Raw genomic sequence first — 11,401 nt, forward strand, 5'->3', positions numbered from 1 at the left:
AAATCATATCGGAATGTCGCATCATACTAGAAACTGCCAAGTTTGTCGATGCAGTCATTACCGATTTGCTGCAGGCAATTGATCGGACATAGGCCTATCCCAAAACAGTCGCCAACACACAAATTGATCCTCAAAATCAATGACACACTCATAAGCAAGTTGCAGGGCTCCTCCACAACGTATTTGAGTGCAAGGAGACAGACCAGTTACTAATGATGAAACGCAACAGGACAACTATCCCATTGAAATTCTTACATGTAATTCGATGACTGCGAGGGTATATGCCAACCATTCGTCTCATCTTGAAATAGGGTGCAATTGACACGCTTCTCCGAACCTTGACATCCCAAAAGGACTCTATATGGAACACGGATTTAAACTTTCGGTTAAATTTTCAGGGAGAAGTTGTATCAGTTACAAGTATGTAATCAGCAGTTAGTTCTTTTGAAGCGGCAAATAACGACCAAATTATAATGAATTACAAAGGTTCCTCTCTGCTGATTATTCCTTCGACCAATTACCGAACACGCCATGTGTCCATGCCCCATAGTCCGTGCGGAGCACGGGTATGGCAAGCCAAAGCGGAATTTATTCAAGACTTTAGAATTACCATTCAAGAAGTTAAATATAAGTTCAAGAAGGAAATATATGTTCAAAACTAAAATATGTTCAACCTTGAATCAAATGTTTTCAACCTTGAATAAAATATGTTCAACCTTGAATAAAATATGTCCAACCTTGGATAAAATATGTTCAACCTTGAATAAAATATGTCCAACCTTGAACAAAATATATTCAACCTTGAACAAAATATATTCAAGACTCACGTGACCATATTCAAGACGCACGTGACCACAAAATTGATGACGTAGTTGCTCATGTTTTGATGCTTTACGGACTTTCCCGAACCCGCGTCCGGACTTTCCCGAACCCATGGTACTTGTGTTGCGTTTCGGAGCTCGAATTGTTCGCACGAGGTTTTGACACATGGTTGTACACGTACCTAGCCGCCTACACCTGACATGTACTGTAATCCTACACATCATGACATGGATGCCGAGTGAATGTCAGAGTCGATACATGTTTCACAGACATATCAGGCAAATTATAGGTTCAAAATGCGCAATGCCTCTCACCTTTCATTCTTAAGGCCGACACCACTGTATCGGATTCTCGTTGTCTTTTGACATGTTTGAGTGTTTAGGCTATACAGGCAATCAATCATGTCGTGAAACAGAACGCATCAGAAGTACCACAGATTCTACGCTCTACGTCATCAATTTTGTAGTCACGTGCGTCTTGAATATGGTCACGTGAGTCTTGAATATATTTTGTTCAAGGTTGAATATATTTTGTTCAAGGTTGGACATATTTTATTCAAGGTTGAACATATTTTATTCAAGGTTGAACATATTTTATTCAAGGTTGAAAAAATTTGATTCAAGGTTGAACATATTTTAGTCTTGAACATATATTTCCTTCTTGAACTTATATTTAACTTCTTGAATGGTAATTCTAAAGTCTTGAATAAATTCCGCTTTGGCTTGCCATACACGGGTAATTGCTAGTCGTTTTATCATCTTTGACCTTCAAGTATAAAACGTGGAGCCGAATACATTAGGTCTTCACGGTTTGGCACTGTCCTTTCACTTTACGAACGCAAACACTGGGTTGGAATGCCGCCCATAGACATCGACCCGTTGACGCAAATCTCCTTTACGATATTCTTTCGTGTACGATGTCTAGACCAAACGGCGTATATTTTCGATTGTTTACATAAGTGTTCCTTTTTGGCGGTCTGGCTGAGACAAACTCAGATAGGAGTGAAATGGAATCGAAATTGCACAGTGGCGCGAGGAGGATCTAGCTCTGTGACAACACACGTCGCTATCCACCCCATCAGTTTCGGAAGTAAAGATTGGATATTTTTAGCAGTTACAGCGGATCGTCAGAGAAATATTTTCCGGATTTTTGTCAACGGGAAAAAGGAAGGCACGATCGCTACTCATGCTGCGTATACGGGACACTCATGTCCAATAACACTGGGGAGCAACGCGGCAGGAAACGACGGGTATTTCGTAGGGTTGATGTCAATGTTGAGAGTGTTTTCTTATACGCTGAGTCCTCGTCATATCGAGAGCATGTACCGGGCGAGCAATGGTAAGAACATCCGCAGGAAATCATTAGGCTTATATAAGTTTATTGTACTTGCCGGTTTAGGCTTATCGATCTCAATGAAAGCTGTTTCCTGAGGGTCGATCGCGATGTTATCAAGATTTGCCCTGATAACCCTTTGATTAGACAGCAGAACAATAGGAATTTAGGTCGAGGTGCGAACGGGATTTGTTTAATGACAATATACCAAGTATTGGGCAAAGCGTGAATACATTCAATAACTTCTTTTAACTCAAAACGACAGCAGTAGCTTCTAAAAGTAAATGTGCCTCAAATTCAATAGGACATACGCAATATCACGATTCTGCGATCATTCTAACTTTTCTTATTTTCTTTCTTCCCGGCCTAGCTCAAGCAGCCTTAAACATTATTTTCACTAAACGCAGACTACGAGATACATTGACCGAGTTGGTGACAATCAAACTTGCTCGTTCACGACTTGAATGCGGACACATCAGCCGAGAAAGTGAGCGGGAAAACTCCAAGACGTGCATGGAATTTACTTTCAGAGGATCAAGCTGTCATATGAAATATGACATAAAGGAAGAATGTGATAATAACAAGCCTTTCAAGATCAAAACGTTCAGCAGTCGATATGTCATTATACCCTAAACGCAGTGCGTGGACGCCCGAGACAAGGTCGATTCTCCGGGTGCTGGTGGTCGGTCGCTTTGTCACTCCTGGTCCCGCCAACGCCGAACTCATGAAGACCGTTTCTTTGCCAGATGCATAGAATATGCATTTCGGGGAAGACATTATCTGTCTATTAGCTTGTTAACCAGATTTATTGACCTTAGCCAGCAAAAGGTAATGTCAACTGAGCTTAACTGAAAGAACGCCTCAGTTCGTTAAATATTTGTGTATTTAGCCACTGGCATCGCAAATATTTGCTTACATATTACTCTCAACATGATGTTCTTTCTACCTTATACTCCCAGCAAAGTAGACTCGCAATTGTTCTGGTAAAAAAGTTTATTTTCAGATTTTGTTTTAGTCGCGATTTTGGGAGTGCTTCCATGTTGTTTCCATTGTCTAGATTGGCATTGCGCAGCAACACGACACGGGTGTGGTCGATACGTACCTGCATATAAATAGATCCATGAGCTTTCTAAGATTGTGATACATAATTCCACTTAAACATCTAACTTAATCAGCAGAACATGTTTTTTTTTTGTCGCTGTCATTTTAAGCGATTGAAAGGGTTGATACAAAAGCATGTGTTAGAGTTTTAAAACGGGTTCTGGAACACATTTGTCGCCGTGATGACCGTAAAGTATGCAAGAGGTCATGGATCTTGCGAGACTGGAGAATATATCGCAATACGACATGAATGGTCGTTTCATTTTCCCTGCTGCCATACCAGGTGTTTTAACGTGATAACCTGTGCCGAGTCGTAAAATGGAAATTCCCAACGGTAAAGTTTTCACTTTTCTCAGAAATAATTGTAAATAATGATTCGAGGTATATTTCCGTTTACACAACATACCCAGGCACTGTACTGTGCACACGATGCACAGCACAGCTTATACGCCGGTCATGACCATCTGACACTGAGCCATGTTCTTTTCTAAATTTAGCATATGCCACCATGACACCTCATTGACTCACTCTTGATCTAGCCTCATCCATATAAGATGTTCGGGTACCAACATTGCCGAGGAGCTGCAATGCTTCCACCAAGTATTTGTAGATGGCATCACTAGTCACACGCGTCGGTATAAGTGTTGGCGTCAATGCCGCGTCATTCCCCGGGCGGTTATAAATATTTGAACGCTGGTGAAAAAAGCCCGGAAGTGTGAGAAACCACGTGTAAGCAACATATTATTTGACAGCAAACCGGTGGATTGTTGCTTGTCCTCCGAACTGGTAGATCGTTCGAAACAACGGGAGAAGGAACAGGTCTTTGCAACGCAGGCAGTACGAAGGGACGGAGTTTGATTATTTTCGGCCGTTTTGTTTGCAGACTTACTCGGTGATTGAGACGTACTTCAAAAGATCCACGCGGTAGATTTTTAGGCCCTTAAGTCACGAGCGGAAGTAGATTAGAATTACCATGGGCGTGTACGATAAGGTAGGCAACATTTTTAGACAAATTGGTACTTTTTATTCTTTTACCTTGCAACGTCTATCCACATGTTTTAGCAAAATGAATCTTTGTGGAAATGGGAACTTCTCCGATAACTTTCAACACATTTGAACAGGAACTTAAAAATTTAAAAAATACACGATTTCAGAACGTCTTGATGGTGAAAGGCAGCCAGGCAACAATCTAATTTTCAGGTGAAACATCATTTTCCGAAATTTCTCTCAAATATATTTTGAGAAAACTGTCATCGAATTTCTGAAGTTATTATCAAAAAGGAATCGTTTTCGTCATTTCTTTATGACAGTTAGTTGTGAACTGAGTATTAATTTGCAGTGAGGCAATTAAAGGGCATAGTTAGCTGAAGTCGTCACTTTTTCAATCAGTGATACCTGCACTGTATTTTGAGTCAATCCTTTAAAATAATGAAGTGGGGGCTTTCGATTTTCTTTGATTGACCATTCTAAAATACCTTGGTACCGTAAAGTCAACTTTTAAATGGAAAATGCATAAGCCTCGTTCTGAGAGTGGAGTGTTTTGGACACGCAACCAAGATGCTCTACCAAAGTTCCCTCGGGTTGCACTAAAATGTGGAAACCATGCACACAGCTCACTTCAGAAGTTTGAGGCTCTCAAAACACTGCTTCAAACACAAATCAGCCAAGGAAGCATCAACCACCCTAAGTTTTTTAATGAGCACTACACATATTTGCTGAGAAAAACGCTCCAAATAGCCCATTTGCGCGGATTTTAGCATCACTTGAGCGAGCCGATCCGGACTTCCTATACGCGCTGCCGTAACATAATGTAAACAACGGCGCTACCGGCGCTCCGGGCAGGCGATGGATGGAATTTGCAAAATTCGCACATATTCAAGTTATTTCGTGGCCTATCTTTTTAAGTTTGAGGTATTTTAGAATAGAAATTGAACCCGAGGCGGAGGACCTTGGTTGAGTTACCAAGACACTCTCGGGTGGAGCTAAAATTTCGTCCAAACCCTCGCCTATCGGCTCGGGTTTGGACTGTATTTTAGCTCCACCCGAGAGTGTCTTGGTAACTCAACCAAGGTCCTCCGCCTCGGGTTCAATTCCTTAAGTAACACGAGAATGCCACTCATCAAAAGAATAGTAGTATTGTGGTGGTAGGAACTAGGTTATGTTTTAGGCCCTTTTGACCAAAGACCTTACAGGTCTTTTGCCCCAAATTAGCCTACAACCCCAAAGAACCATCCACCACAATACTACTATTCTATCATTCATGAGATTCCCAGTGAAGCGTTGCAATGAAATGGTCAATGAAATGGTGAGGGAATACTAGAGCTCAATGGGTTAATGTAATCATGACTTACTGTATTCCAACAGAAAGCACACGTCAATAGCTTTCCAAGGATACCTCATTTGCAAATATCCGTTAAAAAATAGCAGAGAAATTGACCCTATTCCCATGCATGTGCCACACTGAATGAGATATCACATGACAGCTGTGACGCGCATAATCAATAGGCGCTCTTATTACCTTAAACAGATGTTACTTTTAAATAGGCATAAATGTTATCGGTCTAAATAAAAAGTTCAATAGCCTAGTGGGATAACATATGCTTACCACGCAGAATACCCGGGTTCGAGTCTGGCCTATGTCAAGCTTGTTTAGTTAGATGTTACAATGAAAGATGTCGCAATCGGTTCTGGTCAACGAGATGGTAGTTTGTGTTTGTACATAGCAACCATCCTCCTGACAGTGATCGTTGTTAAGGACCAAAATGCGCATGACTGAATTGCTAATGAGAGCCGATCAATATTACAATAAAGAATAGTTTATCAATTACCATATGTGGCATAAAGCCACGCTCCATGAATTTTAGAGGCCTTAATTTTGCCTGGAAAATGTAACATAATTTTACTAGTAAATAAATAGAAAATGGCAACAGGATATTTATTAAATACCGAAAGGGCACATAAGATTCCACTTGGTTTAAAAGCTGAGAGGCAGCATCATATCATCACTCATAACCCCTCATCTGCTAACCCCAAAGAAACACTGTATGTTAGAATACCGGCATTGCGAGAGAATACATTCTTTGTACCTAAATCTCTTTATCTGTCTGCTGATGTAACCATTTCTGGTGATTCTAAAAATAGTGTTGTAAATAATCTTGGTAGAAACCTAATCTCAAAGATGGTGGTTAAGTGGGGAACAGAGAAGATATTTGACCTTGACGAATACAGTCATTATTCTACATTTAAAGATCTGTGGTTAACAGAAGAAGAAAGAAATGATAGAGTTTTTCAGGGTATTCAATCAGAAAATCTTAGAGAATTAAGATCAGGAGTCGCTGAAGCTGATGTCACTGGAGAAACAGCTAATGAAAAGACATTAAAGAAAGTGTTTGACAAGAAGTACAAAATACCGTTAGATTTTGAATTATTCCACCATCATGCTCCATTTTACAAGTTTCCAATTCAAGAAGATGTGATTATTGAAATCACATTAGCACCAAAGGAAGAGATCATAGTTACCGCAACCACAGCAAGTATGGGCTACAAACTAGAGAATATTTGTTTTGAATATGACACCGTAACCAACAAGATGATTGCTAGTCAATTGAGTAACAAGTACAATTCTGGATTCTCAATATTTTATGATTGGGTAGACCATTTTAAGACAGTCAATGTTACTGCTAATGAAACACTAATTAATGAGAACATCAACTTTCCAAGAATGTCTATTAAAGGATTATTGTTACTATTTGTGTCTGACTATGTAGATGGAGCTAGAGATTCAGAGAAGTTTGAAAACCCTAACATAAGTAAAGTGCAGATCACAATAGAGGGTGTTGCCAATCAGGTGTTCCCAGAAGGAATGAGAATGATGGATCAATTGGAGGAGATCAAGAAACATTACTGATGTCTGAAGATTTGAAGAAAACTTATGACTGTTACATGACAATGGAGAAATACTATGGTGATTCTAATCACTATGGTTTATGGTTGGATTTGAGAACCACAGAAGACAACCGCTTACACGGATCAGGAAAGAAGCTTCAGAACACAAAAGATGGTATTCAATTATCTGTTTCAAAGAAATCTGGAAAGGGACCATACAAAATGCACATATTCGTGGTTTCTGACGCCCAGGTTAACATTCAGAATTCTCAGATTGCTTCACTCCAGCACTGAGGTGCTGCAAGAACAAAGTTCGCTCCAGCACTGAGGTGTTGCAAGAACAAAAGTTCACTACAACATTAGTTGCAGAACAAAGTTCGTACAACACTAAATTAAATACTAAATACTAGATAATGAGTTTTACTAGTGATTTTCTAAGTAATTAAATGGATACACCAGGAAAGAAAGATATCATAAATACACTGTATCAAAGTTTACTGTTGGCATCAACAACAATTGGTTACTCTATGCTACTGAAAAGGTTCTTGAGAATCAATATTGGTCCCCCAAGTCAGGCCGACCTAGAGGAAATTCTTAAACTGGGCGGAACTGTAGCTATTAGCAATGGAACATTAGAGTACCTTTACGATCAAGGAATCCTACCCAGAAATATTATGAAGTAAGAATAATTTACTTATTTGATAAAAGGTAAATTTGAAAACGAAAATTTACTTAACTAAATGGTTACTGTAATGAACATAGATTCAAGTGACTACCCAGATTAGAGTTCAAGTGATTTAACAGTCAATCTCAAGACTGAAATTCAGGATACATGTAGCATCACTTTAACTTTTGCAGTAATACCTTGTACATTCTACAACATAAGTGCAGCCAGGGAGAATAACCGAATCAAAGTTAAGGGGTTTGATGTGGCAGAGATTACGCTACCAGATGGTCTCTATGACCTACAGAGCTTTTCAAAAGTATTTGCGGATAAGTTGAAAGAAAATAGTATGAGTAGAGGTGCTGTCAGATTTGACCTTGAAGAACCAACAGGTAAGGCCATCTTACACTTCCTAAAGAGAAAAAATGAGGCGCATTATCAGATCTATTTTCTTGGTAAAAGTAATGAATTATTTGGCATGAAATCAGAATGGCCTTACCCTTTAGACAATAAAAGTAAGGATGATGTTGTAAGCGAGAAACCCATCAATTTTAGACCAATTAACCATTTTGTTTTTCACTGTGACATAATCGAATCTAATAGTGTATTAAGTAATGGTGAAGCATCTGATGTGCTAACCACAAGACCAATAAAGGAAGCTAAGTTTGGAGATTTAATAGCATACACATTTGAGAAACCAATAGCAATTCCCTGTAAACCAAGATTCAATAAGCTGAATATTCGCTTAACTGATGAAAAAGGTGACATCATCGATCTTAATGGTCATAATGTACAGTACCAATTGGTATTAACTCGAGCTATGCTCTCAGGACAAAGTCCGACACATCATTAAATTCACTGGAATTAACATTTTCACTGGAATTAAATGGCTGGCATTGGTATGTTATTTGGATCTGCAATAATCAATGGATTAGCATTCACTGGATCCGGTTACCTTTTCAAGTCACTAGACAAAAACGGTTATGAAGATGAAGTGAAAAGACATGATTTGGCTCAGGAGCAATTACAGAAGGCCTCCACAGAATGGGAGGAGCATAGAAAGAGTACTATTGACTTTGTTAATCTTGAATTAAAGAGAGAAAGAGACGCTTCTATTGATTTTAACAATACTGATTCAGCACTTACTGTTTACAATCATTTACATCCAGAAAGAACTATTGTACTACCTCAGCGACCACAATTAAGTGATTACTACCAACCTAGTGATGAAATGAAGAAATACGAGTACCTATGGATTATCCTAGGACTTAGTGGTTTAGGGTTAATAATTTATTATTTTACTAGGGTTAGAAAGACTAAGACCACTGATCGGACACAGTCCTGATGATCAGAAGCGGGACTAAGATTTTTGATGGGAAAGAGTAAATCCAAATGGATGTTGTAGTCTAATGATCAGTTTTGATCCTTTTTTCATCTTAAGTTCTTCTATGTAGTACTGTCTTTTCTCCTTAGGAATAACACTGTTTTCTTCTAAGGCATCTTTCATGGCTGATTCATCCTTGTTAAAGAACAGGACTAAAATTCTTATGTTCTCTCTGTAGTCCTTGACAACTGAATTGTACTTCTGAACTAGTTACCAAACAGTGAGATTGTAGTGCCTGCCGGAAAAGGCAAGATTACATAACTCGGACACCTTCTTTTTTGTGTCTCTCAAATTAGCATAGTCATCAATTAGGAATAATGTGTTAGAACCAGCAAAGGTCAGAGTAGCAAACTGAAGCACAAGGTCCAAATTACTGGCCACAGCTTCGGGATTAACTATGTAGACGTTCTTGTCTTGGTAAATCCATTTCCTTTCATATGTCTTATTGTTGAAATATGTTGGACAGAAAATGACTATGTTCTGGAACTTGTGCCGATACTCCTTTTCTAAGAGGTCAAGGGCAAAATATGTCTTACCACAATTGGTAACACCAGAAATTAACATATTGTGTGGCTCGTAAATAAATACTTCACTCATTTAAATGGATGTAAAGGATGACACACAGCAGTATCTAAGGGATTTGTACTACAACCCCGAGAGTCCCGTGGCTTACAGTTCTTTGAGTAAAATCTGGAAACAGGTCAAGGAAGATATGACTTCGTCACGAGAGCAGAGCTCAGGAAAACTTATTAAACAAAAAGAAGTGAAAGAATTTCTAGAAACACTACCAACTCACCAACTACACAAACCGGCCATTAAGAAATTCACCTTCAGGAAGACAATGGTATCGTACATCGATCAACAGTGGCAAGCTGATCTGGTTGACATGCAGAAATTCGAGAGTAAGAATAAGGGTTTCAGATTCATTTTAACAGTCATAGATCTATTTAGTCGTTTTTCTTGGGCTCTAGCAGTTAAGAGTAAGAGGGGAGAAGAAATCAGAGATGCCTTCAAATTGATTTTCAGAGAAGCAAAACCAGAAAAGATCCAGTTTGATGACGGTACAGAATTTTACAACAAACACTTCAAGGAACTCTTAACAGAAAATGACATAGAATGGTTCTCCACAAAATCTGATAAGAAGGCAGCAGTAGTAGAGAGATTCAATAGAACCCTTAAAGAAAAAATGTGGCGTTATTTCACCGCTAAGGAGACTGACAAGTGGATTGACGTTCTGGATGACCTGGTCAGCGGCTACAATAACACATTTCACTCATCAATAGGTATGAAACCTGTAGACGCCAGAAAGATGGAAAACGAAGGAACAGTGTGGTACAATCTTTACGGTCTTCACCTCAAAGAGACATTTGGTAATCCAAAGTACAAAGTAGGTGACAGTGTAAGAATTTCAAAGTACAAGTCCATTTTCGGTAAAGGTTACATGCCCAACTACACTGAGGAGGTGTTCCAAATCAAACAGATCATCTTTACTCACCCTATCGTCTACAAGCTTGAGGATTACCACAAAGAAGAAATTCAGGGATATTTCTATGAAGAGGAATTGAGCTATGTTCCTAATCCTGACCAGCTAGAGTACAAGATCGAGAAAATCCTCAGGTACAAGACCAGTAAAGGCAAGAAATACGGATTAGTGAAGTGGAAGGGTTACAGTGATAAGTTCAATGAATGGTTACCAGTTTCTGATATCAAATCATTGAAATGAAATAAAGTCTCTAAAGTGACTTAAGTCACAAGAACAAGTTCGAAAAACGTAATTTAAAAAAAAATGTCCTACTAAATAAAGAAAGAAATGGAGGGAGCAATATTTGATAATCAAAATGGTATGATGAATCAGAATAATATGATGAATCATGATAATATGATGAATCAAAATATTCAGAAGTTTTTGTATTATTTGCATCAAAATATTATGTTAAATCAAAATATGATAAATCAGATTATGTTAAATCAAAATATGATAAATCAGTTTATCTTAAATCAGATTATGTTAAATCAAAACATGGAAAATCAGAATAATATGATGAATCAAAACATGGAAAATCAACCTACAATTTATTGTGTTAAGTGCTGTGAAAAGAAACCTGAAATTAATTTTGAAAAGAACAGGCGTAATAAACTACTTGATTACTGTAAAGAATGTGGTTCAAGTAAAATCAAGGGATGTAATAAATGTTATGAAATTAAATTACTAA

This window comes from Lineus longissimus, chromosome 8 (assembly GCF_910592395.1).
Source record: "Lineus longissimus chromosome 8, tnLinLong1.2, whole genome shotgun sequence".
Classification (NCBI taxonomy): Eukaryota; Metazoa; Nemertea; class Pilidiophora; order Heteronemertea; family Lineidae; genus Lineus; species Lineus longissimus.